The sequence below is a fragment of the Pseudopipra pipra genome, chromosome 6 (genome assembly GCF_036250125.1).
Source record: "Pseudopipra pipra isolate bDixPip1 chromosome 6, bDixPip1.hap1, whole genome shotgun sequence".
In the NCBI taxonomy this organism is placed as follows: domain Eukaryota; kingdom Metazoa; phylum Chordata; class Aves; order Passeriformes; family Pipridae; genus Pseudopipra; species Pseudopipra pipra.
The window spans coordinates 39,529-57,309 of record NC_087554.1 but is presented as its reverse complement, the minus strand read 5'-3'; the positions used below and the strand labels follow the sequence as shown (position 1 = coordinate 57,309).

General features: G+C 52.0%; 1 long non-coding RNA gene across 2 annotated transcripts in view; it reads left to right on the top strand.

Moving 5' to 3' along the window:
• Positions 1–5,199: 5,199 nt before the first annotated feature.
• The window catches only part of LOC135415333 (uncharacterized), a 39,421-nt gene continuing 26,839 nt past the window's right edge, over positions 5,200–17,781 (top strand). The window contains exons 1-7 of one of the 2 annotated variants that reach the window (XR_010431087.1): positions 5,200–5,333; positions 6,906–7,037; positions 7,567–7,740; positions 8,011–8,140; positions 9,110–9,322; positions 10,892–11,023; positions 11,983–16,414. This is a non-coding gene — a long non-coding RNA (uncharacterized LOC135415333). Of the gene's footprint in view, positions 5,334–6,905; positions 7,038–7,072; positions 7,741–8,010; positions 8,141–9,109; positions 9,323–10,488; positions 10,788–10,891; positions 11,024–11,982; positions 16,415–17,781 lie in introns of those variants that run through there. The other variant, XR_010431088.1, reaches the window with a different exon arrangement.

Here is a 17,781-nt window from a genome sequence, read left to right as displayed (position 1 = left end):
GAGGCCTCCCGTGCCCCCCAGGAGCCCCTTTGTCCCCCTGAGCACTGGGGTGACCTGGGGCTGGGATGTCACACGGGAGTCCTCCCCTGAGGGCTGTGACACTGCACAGCCACCCCCTGGCTCCCAGCAGGGTCCTGGCACATTCCCCTAAGAAGGGGAGGTGACAGCCCCAAAATGCTTGAAAATTCACCCGGGGGTGGGGGGTGGGTGTAAAACACTGCAGAGTTCCTCATTCTTATGTATATTGGGAAATAATAGTATTTTATTTCAAAATCGATTTCAGAATAACCTCCCGTGCCTGGTGTGTTACAGACAGGACTTTATTCCACAGGAAAGTCTGAACGTGGATCTGTAGGGTTTGGAAATACAAACCTAACGTTTGTGTACAGAAATAAAATAATAAAGGAGTTGGAAATGTGCCAGGTGACCCGTATGGAGGAACAAGAAGCAGCTCTGCGTGTTCAGGTGTTTGTTCTCTCTCCCCTCGCTGTGACTCCCCAAATCCGGGATCTGGGCCGGGATTTCAGGGGGGGCTCATTAATTAACCCGCGGCGGCTCTTGGCGCTCAGTGCTGCCGTCTGCGGGGAACCCCCGGCACTGCAGCTCGGGAACGGGACCGGGAATGGGAGCGGCACCGGGAATGGGAGCGGGACCGGGAATGGGAACAGGACCGGGAATGGGAACAGGACCGGGAATGAGAGCGGGAATGGGACGGGGAGCGGCACCGCCCGGGGATGAACCGAGCGGGGCTGCCCGGGCACGGAGCGGGGGGTACAGGGGGCTCGGTGTCCCGGCGCAGGGATCGGTGTCCCGGGATCGGTGTCCCGGGATCGGTGTCCCTGATGGGTCTCGGTGTCCCGGTGCAGGGATCGGTGTCCCGGCGGGATTCCCAGGAAGGCGGCGGCACCGGGAGCTGCGGGCTGGGGGCACCGTCAGGGGGATTCTGTAGGGGACAAAGGGGACATGTTGGGGAGAGAGCGGACATTTTGGGGTAAAAATGAAGGAATCAGGGATGGACAGGTAGGGAAAATCCCAGCCTGGATAAAATGGATTATAAAACCCACCTGGGAAATCAGAGCTGTTCCAGCAGCTTTTCTTCCCGTTGCTCCCCAGGGGTTTTCCTTATTTTCTGGTTTTCAGAAAGGAGCGTGGTTTGGGATGGCACAGCTGCGCAATTCTTTGGTCAGTTTTGGGGCAGTTTTAGGTCATTTTTTGGGGGAGATTTGGGTCAGTTTTGGGTCATTTTTTGGAGTGATTTGAGTCAGTTTTGGGTCTTTTTTTGGGGTGATTTGAGACAGTTTCTGATTATTTTTTGGGGAGATTTGGGTGAGTTATGGGTCATTTTTTGGGGAGATTTGGGTGAATTTTGGGTCATTTTTTTTGGGAGATTTGGGTCAGTTTTGGGTCATTTTTTTGAGGAGATTTGTGTCAGTTTCTGGCCATTTTTGGGGAGATTTGGGTGAGTTTTGGGTCATTTTTTGGGGTGATTTGTGTCAGTTTCTGGTCATTTTTTGGGGTGATTTGAGTCAGTTTTGGATCATTTTTTGGGGTGATTTGGCTCAGTTTCTGGTCATTTTTGGGGTGTGTTTTTGGTCAGTTTTGGATCATTTTTTGGGGTGATTTGGGTCAGTTTTTTTGGTCACGTGGAGGAGACGCCCCCCTTTAGGCGGGACGAGGCCGCGATGCTCGACCAACGCCTTTGCGTCGGAGCGTAACATTTACAATGTATTAATAGCAATAATTATATGTCCTGCCTCCCCAGTAGAATTATATACACTTTTATAATATATATGAAAAGATGTTATGCATATGCGTAAAATATATAATACGTAAAATACGAAATACAAAAACTAATACTACTTTGCTGTAATGTTCAATTATTGTAATCACATTGCACAATGAATTACTTACAACAATATTAACATTAATCATTTATCAATAAAAGCATTTTTTACTTCAAACTGCGGAAAATTAAAGTTAATATACAATAATTAATGCTTATACAACAATAGGTGTTATAGGAGAATATATCATAACTATTAGGATGTATATGCAAATATATTGAGAGCAGTGATGGGGGGTGGCTGCCTTCCACGGGTCGGGAATTGTGCAGGCAAGACCTGTTATTTCTCCTGTGTCAGTTTGGCCGGGCTGGGACAAGGAGGACTCGTGCGGGCACCTCCAGGGACAGCGGGAACGGGAGCGTGCTGCGGAGAAGGGAAATTCCAGGGGGTGGGTGCTGAGAAATTTGTCCTTCCCTTGTCCTGTGCTCTGCACTCAGCAATGGGTCAAGTGCAGAAGTTTCCAGGGGACCACCCTAAAATTAGCCAGTGGGGATCATCAGGTTTTCCAGCCAAGGAAAACGAGGACAGGGATGAGGGAATCGGGTTCCAATTAATAATGATTTGGTGGGTGTAGGAATGATTTCTATATATGTTACAGAACACGTCCTTCTTCTTCCTGGAAAGATTTTAAAAGTATTGTCTTAACACTCAACTAAATTGGAGATTTTGTATTTGAGAGGAAACGACGCAAAAGAAATGCAGGGAGAGAGCATGAAATCGTCCTGGAATCCTGCAGTTGATTTGGAAGGGACCTCAGGGATCATCTCCTTCCTTCCTGCCACGGGCAGGGACACCTTCCACTAGACCATCCAGCCTGGCCTTGGCCACTTGCAGGGATGGGGCAGCCACAGCTTCTCTGTGCCAGGCCACCTCCCCACCCTCCCAGGGAAGAATGTCTCCCTTATGTGCAATCTTTCCCTTTCTTCTCTGCGGGAAGTGGGCTGGGACAAGGGAATTGCCCGAGGATCAGAGCGGGCTCTGCACAGGGGACGACTTCCACTTCCGAACGGGGAAGGGCACCTTCGTCCCCACCCCCGGCATGGGGACGGAGTAACATCTGCCTGCAGCTGGCTGGAGTTCCCCTTGGCTCTGGGCTTTCTGCCCACGGGCCGGGGATCATGGCCAGAGTCCTTCAAACCTGGGCAACAGTGGCCTTCACAGCATCCCTGCAGCCCGTCCAGGGCAGGCTGCTGCCCATCAGCAGGTGGCTGTGGAAGTGACGGTGCTCAGGGAACGCTGATTGTATTTCCCAAACTCTGGCAACGCGGTCATTAAAAAGAGAAAAGAATAAGTCTGTGGAAATGCCCCGCACTTGGGAGCTTGCGGCGCTCTGGGTTAAATCTTGGCTCTATAACGTTAAAACTGTGGTCGAGGGGCGGTGCCCGATCAGGGCCAGCGGCGGGGCCGGACGGGACCGGACCGGGGGTCCCTTCCCCGCGGGATCGCGCCGGCCCCGCCCCCCGCCCTGCCCGCCCCCAAGAAGGCCGCTGTCCCCGCAGGCTCCGCTCCCCTTGTCCCGGGAGAGCTCCCGGCCGGGCCGTGACCGCGGAGCTCCCACCGCCCTTCCCCGGCCCCAGCAGCGCCCGCCGGGGCTGCGGGAACGGGGGGCGGGGCCGCGCTGAGGGAACGGGGGCGGGGCCGCGCCGAGGGGCGGGGCCGGGCTGAGCGGGCGGGGCGGGGCCGCAGGGCCGGGCGGGCTGGGATTGGGCGGAGGCGCTCGATGCTGATTGGGCAGCGCTGCCGGCCCGCGGTATAAAGGGCCGGCGGGGCAGGTGCGGGCGGTTGTGTGTGAGGGCTGAGGGTGTGGCCCCGCTGCTGCCCGGGCTGCGGAGGGGAGAGCGCCTTGGCCGATGGGTTATGGACCGGGGGAGCCGGGGGGCGTTTAGGGGCGCCTTGTGCTGGGCAGCGGGGACCAGGTAAGCTCCTTACCTGCCGGGTGACCCCGGGGGGAGCCGTGGCAGGGCTGCGGGGCTGGTGCTCTCTGGGCGTCTCAGGTTTTGCTTTGGGATCCCAAACCCTTTCCCCGTGCAGGGTTATGAGGCAAAGACTCCTTTAACTTGGTTTTTTTTGTGCTGCGTTAATGCTTTTTGCTCGTTCTGTGTCCATTTGCAGCCTGGCTCGTGGTTTCCCCTGGGGCGGAGGCGAGTTGTGCTTCCTGCGGGGAGAGAGAAGGGCCTTGGGAAGCTGCTCCATGAGCCACAGCTGTGCCGAGCCCGGGAGTCTGTCCAGGTAAGAGCAGGGCTTGTACTGCCAGGGAGGAGCTGGGTTTGCTGTTGGAAGGTAGAATATGCCCGTGCCTTTAAATGCAAGGACAGGCAGAAGCTGGGAGGGACCCTGAGCAGGTTTGGTGGCACGACAGCAGTTTGAAAAGACCTTGAGTGTGGGGGAAATGTCCAGGAAAAATGATTCCTGTTTTGCAGGAAGGCAGTTTGCAAGGACAGGGGGGTTGCTGTGCTCTCTAGCAAAAATACTCCCCTTGGGATGTGCAGGGTGAGGAAATGTTGGCCATGTGTGGGCTGGAGCAAAGGTGTGTGGGTGCCTGTGTGTGACACCCGTGGGTGTGCAGGAAGGGGGTTCTGGTGCCATTGGAGCTGCCAGGGAGCCAAAAAGGGCACAGCTGTCTGAAAAAGGCAAAAAGTCTCAGCCTCTGTTGACACCTGCACCAAAGGAGATGCAAAGTTTCCCTTTCTCATCTGCAGACTTCACAAAGCTCCCCAGGAAAGGAAACTTTAGATTCGTCCCCAGCTTTATGCTAAAGGTTTCCTTCCTCCTATCTCAGCACCCTTTCTGCTGCTGGGAGAGCACGAGGTGGATGGAGAGGATCCCCAGGCATCTGCAGGCACAAGGGACTCGTACAACTGCGATTTTCCTCCAGCCCTTGTGGAAGGGACTTCCAGGATACTCTTGGGAATGTGCCAGCTCTCCTGCTGGAGCTTTTCTGTGGAATATTTGAACACAAAGGGTAAAACTAAAGTCAGGTCTGTTCTGGAGTATATTACACTTGTGCAAAACTCCTTTCTTCTGTTTATTTTCTGTTCTAAAAAGCACAGTCTGGGGTTCCTGGGCACTTCCTATTGAGTGATTCCATGAAAATAATTTTGTAGTGAAAGGGGAAAGGAGCTGTCTGTGGGAGGTCAGGTGTCCATGATAAAAGCTTTATGTTTTTCAGTCAGATAAGCCTTAAAATATCTCACAGTGTATAGGAATGCCTGGCTTCTAAAACTCACAGCTGAGTCTTAGAGGCTTCTTTGCAGAGCTGATTTCAGGCAGCAGAATTGGCCCCCAGGAGGGACTCTGTGCCTGCTCTCCTGTGGCTCCAAGGGATCTCTGGCCTATTACCTTTTAATAGGTTTTTGCAGTGGGATGTTCCCTAGAAACTGCATGGAGCTGAGCCAAGGAACTTAAAGGGACTGAGCAAGCAAAGTAAAGAAAGAATGAAGAAGGGAACTGAGGCAGCAGCCAAGCAGCACCAGGCTCCTCTACAACCAGGTGAGTTGTGTTGAAGTTGCTAAGGTGGTCACTGAGAACTTTGGGGGCTGTAGGCCCAGGTGACCACCAGAGACCCCCGATGGAGCCCCTCAGAGACCTTATAAAGGTTTGTGTATATGGTAACAGGTGTTGGGAATGTCCTGAATGTGGAACAGGAATGCAGGGAAGGAAAATGAACCCTCCTGTAATGCTGACCCCTCCCATCAGCTGCAGTGGAGACCCCTCCGTGTGCCCTTTGGGAGCTGATTGCCAGGACACCCGTGGGGCTGGGATCATGGCAGGGTGTTGTAAGCAAGGAATGCCTGGCTTCTAAAATTCACCAGCTGAGTCTTAGAGGCTTCTTTGAAGAGCTGAGTTCAGGCAGGAAAATTGCCCCCCCAGGAGGGACTCTGTGCCTGCTCTCCCGTGGCTCCAAGGGATCTCTGGCCCTTCACGCCGGCACCGAGATTTTCTCGGGAAGGGCCTCAGATCCCCGGACCAGTCTGGGACACAGGCAAGATCTCCCTGCAGTTTGGGACCAAATTGGGCCCCCTGGAGGGACAGTGCTGTTGGTGCCCCCCGGGTTGGGGCACCCCGAGGACTCCAGCGCGCACCGAAAGGATTATTCGGGGAGATCCTCGGGGTGCCCGGCCCTGGGGAGCTCAAAGCAAGGTCCCTGCCATGGATTCAGGCATTGCTGAGAGTATCCCAGGGGTCCCTGTCCCTGCTAGACATGGAGCTCTCTAATGGGCTGGAATTGGGTGATAAAAGTGGTGCTCCAAGTGCCAAAGAAGTGTGGGATTGGGATTAAGAAATGAGCAGTGAGGGTCCAATTGGCTGTTTTCTCTGGAATGTGACTGTGAGAGCTGCAGGAGTGCCAGGTGTGTGTTCCAGTCCCCAGCATTTGGTTTGCACCTGTCCTGGTCAGACACAGGTCCAACTTGCTCAGTCCTTAACCCAAGAGAGGGAGAATGAAGGACTGGCAGTGTTAAGGTGATTGGTGTGTCAGGGGTCAAACTGGGAAAACATTGGGGAATTCCTCAGTTTGTCTGTTTGCCAAACTCACCCAAACCTGTGCTAGGAAGAGATGGACTGGAAAAGTTGAGGCAGAAATGGAATGGAAAACTGGGGCTATTGACACTGTAATTGCTGAAACTCAATGTGTCCAAGCAGCAGCTCTTGTTGTGCAGGGAATAACTCCTGTCAGCAGCAAGGCCCCGACTGAAGTGGCAGCTGCAGTTGTTCCTGTGGTGTGGGCCAGTGGAACTGCAGGAGAGTGGAAGAGGGCAGAACCTGTAGGTATTACCCCTACTGTGGGATCTCTCCTGGTAAGGCCAAGCCAGTATCCTTTAAAATCAGAATGGCAGCTTGGATTGGTTGCAGGAACAGCTGAATTTGCTCCTCCTGGTTTGCTTGTCGAAGGTGAATGCCAGAACCTGCCAAGAAACCAATGGCCAAGGGGATTGATTAGTGCAGGACCTGAGAGAACCCCCTGAAATGACAACCTGGAGTAGTTTCCAGGATTAGATTGCAAAGATGGCCTTGGCTGCATCTGCTTGAGCAAGGAAAGCCAAGAAACCTTTGCTTGTGCAGGATAAAATGGGGCAAGCGGGCAGGAAGAAAAGAAGCCCCGTGACTCCTCCCTGAGCCCCAGCCAGCCCCTGAACTGCCTTCCTGGGAATGGTGGGACGGGCTGGACTCTGGATTGCTCCCTCTGCATGTGTGGTAAGACTGTTGTGCCAGCTTTTAAGAACAGCCTGTAAGCCTTTGCTGCCTTGGCTAGATGGTGCAAGGGCAGCCTTTAAGCAGCTGAAGCCTTCCCTGAGGAGAGCTCTGGGTTTGCCAGATGTGTCAGAACTGTTGGTAGCATCTTTGGTGGGGAGGGCAAAGAAAGGCCAAGGGGTGCAGTGACCCCCCTGAGAAGGGACTTTGAGTTAATGGCATCCCTGCAAGTGAACTTTGTGGGCTGTTCCCCCTGTAGGGCAGGTGACAGTCCCAGCTCCAGGGATGGGAAAAATGGTTAAAAGGGAGCCCCAAAAGCTGGAAATCCTCCTGGAGGCTCTTGGCAAAGAGAGTTTGCTGAGTTCCCCCTGACAGAAGGACAGTGACAGCTTTTGAGTGCTGGTAGATCCTTTGAATAGACAGCCTTGAGTGTGTCCTTGTTGCACCAGTGGGCCTTGTCCAACTCCCCATCTTCCAGCAGATATACATATTGAAGTTTCAAATGCTGTTCCTAATCCTTTGTTGGCTTGAGGCTCTCCCCTCAGGAACTGCAGGAACTCCTGGTGCCGCCTGGGCCGATGGATTGGACGCCCCAGCCCCTCCGTTCCTGCCCAGCCCCTGGGGCCGTGTCCAGTGGTGGCACTGCCAGCCCTGCAGGGGAAGTGGGAAGGGCCTTTGCAGGTCTTGTGGGTCACATTTATAGCAGGTAAAGTTGCAGGACAAGGACCTGGGGTATGTTTTTCTTGAGTTAGGAAAGCTCCTTTTGACTGGTGAGCAGAACAAAGTGGATCCTTCAGAGTTCCCATCCGTGTTTGTGTCTCAGCCTGTGTTAGGATTCAGGGCTGCCAGGTGTTGTCACTGAGGAGTCAAACTGTGCTTTAAATAAGGAGACCCTGGCCTGGTGGCCCAGTGTCAAGAAAAAAGGTGGAATGATATGTGAGTGTTGAGATGTAACAAGGGCTAATCCTTTTTGCAGTGGGATGGAGCCTGGAAACTGCCCAGAGCTGAGCCCAGGGATTGAAAGGGACCAAGCAAGGGAGGTGAAGAAAGAAGGAAGAAGGGAAGTGAGGCAGCAGGCAAGCAGCACCAAGTTGCTGTGTAAGCAGGTGAGTTGTGCTGAGGTTCCTCAGGCAGGCCCTGAGGACTTGGAGGGCTCCAGACAGAGCAGACCTGGGAAGGCCCTTGGTGAAGCTCCTTGGAAACCTTCTAAGGGTAGGTGTGTGTGGTGATAAGTGTTGGGATTGTCCTGAATGTGGAACAGGAATGCGGGGAAGGAAAATGAACCCTCCTGTAATGCTGCCCTATCAGCTGCAGTGGAGACACCTGTGTGTGCCCTTTTGGGAGTGGGTTGCCAGGGCACCTGGTGGGCTGGAATGATTCAAGAGCATAGGAATAGAAGATTGCCTGGCTTCTAAAACTCACCTGCTGAGTGTCAGAGATTCTTGTACGAAACTTTTGGCAACACTTGAACTTCTAGTGTGTACTTCTGAGTTCAGTTGGAAAGAGATTGCCAGGGAACCGGGATCTTTCTCAGTGCAAGATGTTGCACTTGCTGAACTTCGCATCTGAGCTGATGCCCTTGGCAGGAGAGGTGCTCAGCAAGGAGGCTCTTTGCTGCTAGGCAGGAAGCAAGGCCAGTGCCCTTCCTCCCCAAGGCCCAGCCCAGCAGGGCTGGCAGGAGCTGCTGGTGTGGCTGCTCTTTGGGTTCTCAGCTGTGCCCGTGGGGTGGTGACATCGTGTTCCTGCCTGTGCTCCAGGGCAGCCAAAAGCCCCAGCACAGCCCCTGGGCCTTTTTGGGAGCCTGAGCTATTGCAGCCCTGGGGATGGCTTTGGTTTCCTTCTCTCCTCAGAGTAAAACTGTACAGGGGAGTCTGTGATCTCCCTGATTTTTGTATCGTATCTGGAACTTGGAAGAAAGTTGACCTTGTGTAATTTCCCAACTGCCTTGGCCGGGTTAAACCAGCAGTGCCAGATTGTTGTAGTGTGCAGGTTATTGTTTGTGTCTGAGCAGTTTGGGGTTGATTTGCCAAGGGAGGCCATGGAATGTTCTGGTGTTTTTGTCCCAATATTTGTAGGTAGTGTCCTGAATTAGTTGATTTCTGCCTCACTCCCTGATGTCTGAGTTTGGAGATGTACCAAGAACTGGTAGTTTTTGCAGTGGGATGTTCCCTAGAAACTGCATGGAGCTGAGCCAAGGAACTTAAAGGGACTGAGCAAGCAAAGTCAAGAAAGAATGAAGAAGGGAACTGAGGCAGCAGCCAAGCAGCACCAGGCTCCTCTACAACCAGGTGAGTTGTGTTGAAGTTGCTAAGGTGGCCACTGAGAACTTTGGGGGCTGCAGGCACAGGGGACCACCAGAGACCCCTGATGGAGCCACTCAGAGACCTTATAAAGGTTTGTGTTTATGGTAACAGGTGTTGGGAATGTCCTGAATATGGAACAGGAATGCAGGGAAGAAAAATGACCCCTTCTGTAATGCTGACCCCTCCCATCAGCTGCAGTGGAGACACCTCCATGTGCCCTTTGGGATCTGATTGCCAGGACCCCCGTGGGGCTGGGATCATGGCAGGGTGTTGTAAGCAGGGAATGCCTGGCTTGGAAAACTCACCAGCTGAGTCTTAGAGGCTTCTTTGAAGAGCTGATTTCAGGCAGCAGAATTGGCCCCCAGGAGGGACTCTGTGCCTGCTCTCCCGTGGCTCCAAGGGATCTCTGGCCCTTCACGCCGGCACTGAGATTTTCTCGGGAAGGGCCTCAGATTCCCGGACCAGTCTGGGACACAGGCAAAATCCCCCTGCAGTTTAGGACCAAATTGGCCCCCTGGAGGGACAGTGCTGTTGGTGCCCCCGGGTTGGGGCACCCCGAGGACTCCAGCGCGCACCGAAAGGATTATTCGGGGAGATCCTCGGGGTGCCCGGCCCTGGGGAGCTCAAAGCAAGGTCCCTGCCATGGATTCAGGCATTGCTGAGAGTATCCCAGGGGTCCCTGTCCCTGCTAGACATGGAGCTCTCTAATGGGCTGGAATTGGGTGATAAAAGTGGTGCTCCAAGTGCCAAAGAAGTGTGGGATTGGGATTAAGAAATGAGCAGTGAGGGTCCAATTGGCTGTTTTCTCTGGAATGTGACTGTGAGAGCTGCAGGAGTGCCAGGTGTGTGTTCCAGTCCCCAGCATTTGGTTTGCACATGTCCTGGTCAGACACAGGTCCAGCTTGCTCAGTCCTTAACCCAAGAGAGGGAGAATTAAGGACTGGCACTGTTCAGGTGTTTGGTGTGACAGGGGTTAAACTGGGTAAACATCGGGGAATTCCTCAGTTTGTCTGTTTGCCAAAGTCAGCCAAACCTCTGCTAGGAAGAGAGGGACTGGAAAAGTTGAGGCAGAAATGAAATGGAAAACTGGGGCTATTGACACTGTAATTGCTGAAACTAAATGTGTCCAAGCAGCAGCTCTTGTTGTGCAGGGAATAACTCCTGTCAGCAGCAAGGCCCCGACTGAAGTGGCAGCTGCAGTTGTTCCTGTGGTGTGGGCCAGTGGAACTGCAGGAGAGTGGAAGAGGGCAGAACCTGTAGGTATTACCCCTGATGTGGGATCTCTCCTGGTAAGGCCAAGCCAGTATCCTTTAAAATCAGAATGGCAGCTTGGATTGGTTGCAGGAACAGCTGAATTTGCTCCTCCTGGTTTGCTTGTAGAAGGTGAATGCCAGAACCTGCCAAGAAACCAATGGCCAAGGGGATTGATTAGTGCAGGACCTGTGAGAACCCCCTGAAATGGCAACCTGGAGTAGTTTCCAGGATTAGATTGCAAAGATGGCCTTTGCTACCTCTCCTTGAGCAAGGAAAGCCAAGAAACCTTTGCTTTTGCAGGAGAAAATGGGGCAAGCGGGCAGGAAGAAGAGAAGCCCCGTGACTCCTCCCTGAGCCCCAGCCAGCCCCTGAACTGCCTCCCTGGGAATGGTGGGACGGGCTGGACTCTGGATTGCTCCCTCTGCATGTGTAGTAAGACTGTTATAGCAGCTTTTCCAACAGCCTGTAAGAATTTGCTGCCTTGGCTAGATGGTGCAAGGGCAGCCTTTAAGCAGCTGAAGCCTTCCCTGAGGAGAGCTCTGGGTCTGCCAGATGTCTCAGAACTGTTGGAAGCATCTTTGGTGGGGAGGGCAAAGAAAGGCCAAGGGGTGCAGTGACCCCCCCCTTAGAAGGGACTTTGAGTTAATGGCATCCCTGATGGTGAACTTTGTGGGCTGTTCCCCCTGTAGGGCAGGTGACAGTCCCAGCTACAGGGATGGGAAAAATGGTTAAAAGGGAGCCCCAAAAGCTGGAAATCCTCCTGGAGGCTCTTGGTAAGCAGAGTTTCCTGAGTTCCCCCTGACAGAAGGACAGTGACAGCTTTTGAGTGCTGGTAGATCCTTTGAATAGACAGCCTTGAGTGTGTCCTTGTTGCCCCAGTAGGCCTTGTCCAACTCCTCATCTTCCAGGGGATATACATATTAAAGTTTCAAATGCTGTTCCTAATCCTTTGTTGTCTTGAGGCTCTCCCCTCAGGAACTGCAGGAACTCCTGGTGCCGCCTGGGCCGATGGATTGGACGCCCCAGCCCCTCCGTTCCTGCCCAGCCCCTGGGGCCGTGTCCAGTGGTGGCACTGCCAGCCCTGCAGGGGAAGTGGGAAGGGCCTTTCCAGGTCTGGTGGGTCACATTTACAGCAGGTAAAGTTGCAGAACAAGGTCCTTCAGTTCAGAAAGCTCCTTTTGATTGGTGAGCAGAACAAAGTGGATCCTTCAGAGTTCCCATCCATGTTTGTGTCTCAGCCTGTGTTAGGATTCAGGGCTGTCAGTTGTTGTCACTGAGGAGTCAAACTGTGCTTTAAATAATGAGACCCTGGCCTGATGGCCCAGTGTCAAGAAAAAAGGGGGAATGATATCTGAGTGTTGAGATGTAACAAGGGCTAATCCTTTTTGCAGTGGGATGGAGCCTGGAAAGTGCACAGAGCTGAGCCCAGGGATTGAAAGGGACAAACCAAGGGAGGTGAAGGAAGAAGGAAGAAGGGAAGTGAGGCAGCAGCCAAGCAGCACCAAGTTGCTGTGTAAGCAGGTGAGTTGTGTTGAGGTTCCTCAGGCAGGCACTGAGGACTTGGAGGGCTCCAGACAGAGCAGACCTGGGAAGGCCCTCGGTGGAGCTCCTTGGAAACCTTCTAAGGGTAGGTGTGCATGGTGATAAGTGTTGGGATTGTCCTGAATGTGGAACAGGAATGCAGGGAAGCAAAATGAACCCTCCTGTAATGCTGACCCCTCCCATCAGCTCCAGTGGAGACACCTGTGTGTGCCCTTTGGGAGCTGATTGCCAGGACCCCCGTGGGGCTGGGATCATGGCAGGGGGTTGTAAGCAAGGAATGCCTGGCTTCTTAAAGTCACCAGCTGAGTCTTAGAGGCTTCTTTGAAGAGCTGAGTTCAGGCAGGCAAATTGCCCCCCCAGGAGGGACTCTGTGCCTGCTCTCCCGTGGCTCCAAGGGATCTCTGGCCCTTCACGCCGGCACCGAGATTTTCTCGGGAAGGGCCTCAGATCCCCGGACCAGTCTGGGACACAGGCAAGATCCCGCTGCAGTTTAGGACCAAATTGGCCCCCCTGGAGGGACAGTGCTGTTGGTGCCCCCCGGGTTGGGGCACCCCGAGGACTCCAGCGCGCACCGAAAGGATTATTCGGGGAGATCCTCGGGGTGCCCGGCCCTGGGGAGCTCAAAGCAAGGTCCCTGCCATGGATTCAGGCATTGCTGAGAGTATCCCAGGGGTCCCTGTCCCTGCTAGACATGGAGCTCTCTACTGGGCTGTAATTGGGTGATAAAAGTGGTGCTCCAAGTGCCAAAGCAGTGTGGGATTGGGATTAAGAAATGAGCAGTGAGGGTCCAATTGGCTGTTTTCTCTGGAATGTGACTGTGAGAGCTGCAGGAGTGCCAGGTGTGTGTTCCAGTCCCCAGCATTTGGTTTGCACCTGTCCTGGTCAGACACAGGTCCAACTTGCTCAGTCCTTAACCCAAGAGAGGGAGAATGAAGGACTGGCACTGTTCAGGTGATTGGTGTGACAGGGGTTAAACTGGGAAAACATTGGGGAATTCTTGAGTTTGTCTGTTTGCCAAACTCACCCAAACCTGTGCTAGGAAGAGATGGACTGGAGTCTCTGCTCCCCTGGGCAGTTGTCCTGCATGACCTGGGAGCCTCTGGGATTAGACTGGACTGGGCAGACAGGGAGCAGTTTGTCCTGTGGAGCTGGGCTGGGTTTGTTCAGGATGCCTTGGGAGGCAGGGCTGGAGAGGCCCCTCTGTTGGCTGTGGTGCTGGAAGGTTGTAGCAGCAGGGCTGGAGCCCTTCGCCCTCCTGCTCCCCCCGTGAGCCCCGCCGGGCCCGTGCCCTTGGCAATGGAGGGCCCCCCATTGCTGAGCCAGCGGTTCCGGGGCCAGGAGGGATGGGATCAGGATGGGGCTCCACCCAGGGCCAGGGCTGCCAGTGTTCAACCATGGAGAGAACTGAGAGCAGAGTGAGATGGAGGCCAAGCTCCAGCACAGGGATGGGTGAGAAAAGACCCTGGTCCTCAGGTGGAGCTTTGAATTCCCTGGAAAAATGGATCCTGTCAGATGGTTCAGGCCCTTGTGGGTGGTGGAGCAGAGGCCTCTGTGATTTATGGTCACCCTGAAAGGTTCCAAGGACACCAAGTTCTGACTGCAGGATGAGGTGGGAAACAAAGTGAAGTGGTCCAGAGACAAGCTGAGGCTAAAATTGGTGCTGTGCCAGAGCAGCCTCGTGCAGTGCTTGTTGCTGTCCTGAGTGTCCCATTGCAGGGGATATTCCCAAGGGTGCCTTGGGCTGGGGAACACTGGGGGCAGTTCCCTTTCCCTGGGCAGGGCAGGCAGGGCACGTTTCCCCCCTCGAGGGTGGCTCCACAGTCCCCCCCTGTGCCCTGGGAGCGTGGCAGAACACCTGGAGCCACTGTCCTTGTCAGAGAGGGCACAAGGGATGGTTGGATGGGTGAGGGAATGGGTCAGGGAGTACAAGCACCATTAGAATGAGTAGGGCAGCACATGGAAAGGAAGGGGGGAGTTAATCCAGACAAAATCCAAGCACCTGCCCAACCTGTGATAGTTTTAGGAACTCAGTGGTGCTGTGGTGCCCAGGATTAGGCAGGAGACTTCAGGCTTGGTCACCCCCAGAGCAAGTCTCCAGGGGCAGGCAGTGGGGAGGCAGCTCTGCTGGTGAGGATGGGGTTATTTTCTCTGCTTTATTTTGTCTCCAGAGATATTCTGCCCATTAATCCAAACTGACTCTGTCTCCTAACTCTCTGAAGAGGTTTTCTGCTTTTTGTGGGAGGGTGAGGTTTGGATTCTAACTATAGAAGAGCCAACAAAATAAAGGCTTTGTGGCAAACAAATGGTGTCTCCCAAACTCTTTGTACTTCAAATAGATGCCTTTATTCTTATTTTTTTCTTATTGGTATTCTCAAGGTGTTTAATACCCTGTCTACAGTTATTTATTTTGGCTTCTCTTTTTTATTTGTTACAAAGTTGATGTGACTGACTTTTTTTTGAAATCCAGCAGTGCTCTCAAGGATATTTCCCCCCCACTCCTGGGCTTGTGCAGGGCTGTTGAGTCCGTGTGTGCCGCTGTCAGCTTTGCTTCTCTGTTTGCTTGGTTGGCTCCTGTTAAGAGAAGGTTTGTTTCCTCCACTGTAATAATTCAGGGAAATCCTGAGGTATGATTTAAGAAATAAAGTCATGAACTATTGCAATAAATGTGAATCCAAGAGTGCCTAAAAGCTGTTACTGAATTCCATTTCCAGGGACTGTCCTGGTGGGGATAATCCAGAACTGCAGCTTTGATGTTTAAAAAGGAGCCTGTGGTACTTCTTGTTTCCTGTGCTGGGCTTTCCTTGAACAGTGCCCAGGGAGGGGAGCAGCAACAGCTTCACTTGGAAGTGGACTCTGGTTTTTGAGAACATCCTAAGCTCAGTGTGGTTTTGGTATCACTAAGTACTTATTTTATTTGCCATTTGTCTTAAATTTTATACACCTTTGAAGTGCCAACTGTGTTTTGAAGACATTCTTACAGTTGTTTCAAGTGAAATTTGGAGTGTTACAAATTTAGAAAGAGATGATTTTTATGTGAATAAACTACTAAAACAAAGGGGAGAGTGAGGAAAGCCAAGCTCAGGAGATAACCTTACCAACTGGTTTGGGAAGTTGTTTACCTAAATAGCCCAAATTGGTTGGAGCTGCAGCACAAACGGGGGGAGAAGGAGAGGGTTTGTGTTTTGACAGTTCTTGGAGTTTTTTGCAGGGACTACTGCCAGGTTCTCTTTGAAGTCCAAACCCCATTAGCATGGGGAAATGTTTGTTTGGCTTTAGAAATAGGAGTGTATATTTCCCTTTGAACTAGAGGAATGTTTCTATGTCTTTGAATTTTAAATTGCACATGAAGCAGAAATATGTTTGTGTTTTACAGGTGACATTGTCATGAAAATAGAAATGCATCATTGGATCTTACTCCTCTGAGGGCAAACCACCAGGCTGATCATTTCTGAGTCCCTCAAACCCAGTGCCATGAGCTCAGAGGGGTGTTTGGGTGCAAATGTGCTGAGTGGTGGTGGCCCCGTGAGATGTGAGCAGCTGGAAATGTGTGTGTGTGTGTGCAGAGCTGGGCTGGAGCCCTTGGGATTTGGCTCCCAGATCCCCCCCAGCCTTCAGGAAAACCAGAGGACACCGAACCCTGAGGGAAGGGAGTCCCATCTGCAGAAGGGTTTTTAGGTTGGGGAAAAGCTCCAGAACAAAGCCTGGGTTCCAAACACCTTCAGCAAAAGTCAAGGAGCACAGACCCTGAAGTCATCAAGTTATGGAGTTTGGTTCAAACCATTTGCTTCTCAGTCAGTTTGAATGAAGTGTTAAAAGGAGAACTTAAATAAGGTTAATTTCTGATGGAGAACAATGGGAAGAAGTGAAGTGGTTTAAGTTCATTAAACATGTTTTATATCAGTCCATGGTTATTTAATTGAGCATTGTTTGGAATTTTTCTTTTTGCATTTGTTCCTTGTGTGCTTTTCTCTATCTGAGGGATGGTTGGAGGTCTTTCTGATTGGTTGGATGTTTTTAATGTCAGTGCTAGACTGGGGTGGTCAGTCATTGTAACATGATTGAGAGTTTGATGCATTTTATTCTGTGTGCCCTGTTTGATGTCTCGTGTTCAGTGAGTGACTGGGCAGAGTTTGTCCCAAGCCTTTGTTTTTTGGGTGAAAACCCAAAGGGGAATTGTAGCTGCAGCTTTGGCCTTGAGCTGCAGCTGGAGCCAAAGAACAAGGAAAACCTCCCTGGGGAAGGAAGGGGAGCCAGAGAAGAAAAGCAGCTGCAGCCAGAAAGGTGGGTTTGGGGGGGAGAAGAGCTGCTGGGACCCAGCAAGGGGCTCTGGAGGGCTCTGGGGGCTCTGTAGGGAATCTGGGTCCCTATAATGGCTCTGGGGTCCCTATAATGGGTCAGGGGTCCCTATAATGGGTCAGGGGTCTCTGTAGGGGCTCTGGGGTCCCTGTAATGGGTCTGGGGTCCCTATAATGGCTCTGGGGTCCCTCCCATGCCCTTGAGAGGAGCTGCTGCCGCCCCAGCAGAGGCAGAGCAGTCGCTGCCCAGACCCAGAACTCCCTGAGAGCTGAACTGGGGCCGTGTGGGGCCAGAGGGGAGCAAAGGGAAGGATTTGTTCCTAATAAAAGAAATAAAGTTTGGGGCATTTTTGGGGTGATCTGGGTGAGTTTCTGGTCATTTCTTGGGGTTATTTTTTGTGAGTTTCTGGTCATTTTTGGGGGAGACTTGGGTGAGATTTGCGTCATTTTTTGGGGATGATTTTGGAGACTTGGGTCATTTTTTGGGGAGATTTGGGTCAGTTTTGGGTCATTTTCTGGGGTTATTTTTGGTAAGTTTCTGGTCATTCTTTGGGCAGATTTGGGTCAGTTTCTGGTCATTTTTTTGGGGGAGATTTGTTTGAGTTTCTGGTCATTTTTTGGGGACATTTGAGTCAGTTTTGGGTCATTTTTGTGGGTTATTTTTTGTCAGTTTTGGGGTGATTTGGGTGATGTTCTGCTCATTTTTTGGGGTGATTTCTGTCAGTTTTGGATCATATTTTGGGGAGATTTGGGTGAGTTTCAGGTCATTTTTTGAGGTGATTTGGGTCAGTTTCTGCTCATTTTTTGAAGATTTGGATGAGTTGGAGGTCATCTTTAGCAGTTATTTTATGTCAGTTTCTGGTCATTTTTCAGGGTGATTTGGGTTACTTTCTGGTCATTTTTTGGGGTGATTTTGGTGAGTTTTGAGTCATATTTTTGGAGATATTTGGGATAGTTTGGGGTTGTTTTTTGGGGGAGATTTGGGTGAGTTCTGGGTCATTTTTGGGGAGAATTTTGGGTCAGTTTCTGGTCATTTTTTTGGGAGATTTGTGTCAGTTTCTGGTTATTTTTTGGGGAGATTTGTGTGATTTTCTGGCCATTTTTGGGGGAGATTTGGGTCAGTTTCTGGTCATTTTTTTGGGAGATTTGGCTGACTTTTGGGTCATTTTTTGGGGAGATTTGGGTGAATTTTGGGTCATTTTTTGGGGTAATTTTGAGTCAGTTTCTGGTCATTTTTTTAGGGAGATTTCGGTGAGTTCTGGGTCATTTTGGGGGGTAATTCTGGGTCATTTTTGGGTCGTTTTTGAGAGGTAATTTTGGGTGAGTTTTGGGTCATTTTTTGGCGAGATTTGT